Below are 1,465 nucleotides of genomic sequence, written 5' to 3'. Positions count from 1 at the left end.
GCCAATTTCCATAGGCACTAGCGCTCAGTTGGTGAAGAGAGCGTAGCACTTCATGCTTGCGCAAGGTCCCCAGTTTGAACCTTGCTTGCCCCCTTTTGTGTGCTTGCTCCTTGCTTTTCTTTATTTTGTGAAGCCCGAAAAAGTTAAATAAATTCATGTAGTGCTCCTTTGTTTCTCCTTCTGGCTTTATGATGAGCGCTCCGTTGCTTCATTTAACGTTACATGCATTCATGAATGGCTTTACTAACTAATGCATGCTTTTATTATATTACTTAGTTTATAAAGCCAATTGGATTATGTTAAAGCATTATATGTTTCTTTGGCCAATTGGCTTTAATGGCATGTATGCTTTAACTTATAATGCATTACGTGCATGTTTTACTTTAATAATACTAATGCATTAATCCTAGTGATTGGTGAGGTAAGCTCTTCCCATTTCCTCTTTCTGATCTTAGCTCTTATTTCTGGGCACCCATCATCAGGTAACTAGAAAGGGATCTATGGATATATCCCTTTTTGTGGTATCCACTCAAGTTGCATTTGGTGGAACCATGATCTGAACTTCCATTGATCATAGTGGTTTTCACTTTCCTTAGCAATAGGTTCCTTTCCTCTCCTTCTTTTGAAACTTGAAGAAGATGCCATACTTTCCTTGATGGTTACCCGAATAGAGGTTGAAAGTTTATGAAGAGGGATGACTAGTGTAATGCACTCTCGATGGAAAGGTGGTTTGAAGGAAAGGTACTGTTGTGGAAGCAAGTGAACAAGAATGATTCGTTGCACATAAACACGGTTGTGGGGTCTTTGGCTTTAGAGAACACAAGAGCTGAATTTTCAAAGTACAAGAAGTGTGAAAACTTTAGTTCAGAGGCATGGTTCAAATGAAGCCATTTATAGCAAACTTTAATGAGGAATAGATGGTTAGGATTATTTGGGAAAGGTTATGAATTAAGGGTGTGCATGCAAGGTTGAATGAAGACAAAAATTTTCTCTCTATTGGGCAAGTTTTTCGGTCTTCTAAGTACCTCTTCCCAAGATGTGCAGATTTTTATTCCCAAGAACTACCCTTCCAAGCCATGTGACCTACTTTTTGTCCTCATGCTATTTTTTCCATTCATTTCCTTGTCCCTTTCATTAAATTGTTCTTATCCATACCTATCCATCACAACAAGGCAAAGAAAGTGAATACAAACAAGTGGCGGCAAGCACATGACAATTAATACTCAAAGCTAAAATTTTGACTAGCATTCCTTATGAGTGTTCAACCAACCCTGACTCCTTTTGTGCTCTTATATAGTCTTGGAGGACACCAAACTTAGTGTTTGGCTATATGGTTCAAAGGGTTACTTCTTCCAAGTCATATCATTGAGATCTCAACGGGATTTTTGTCACCCTTAGTTAAACCATCATGAGAAACACTTTATTTTTCTATTTTTAAACACGAACTTAAAAATTATAAACATGG

This window comes from Arachis ipaensis, chromosome B9 (genome assembly GCF_059453495.1).
Source record: "Arachis ipaensis isolate K30076 ecotype BB chromosome B9, ASM5945349v1, whole genome shotgun sequence".
NCBI classification, from domain to species: Eukaryota; Viridiplantae; Streptophyta; class Magnoliopsida; order Fabales; family Fabaceae; genus Arachis; species Arachis ipaensis.
Note: the sequence above shows the minus strand (reverse complement) of the source record.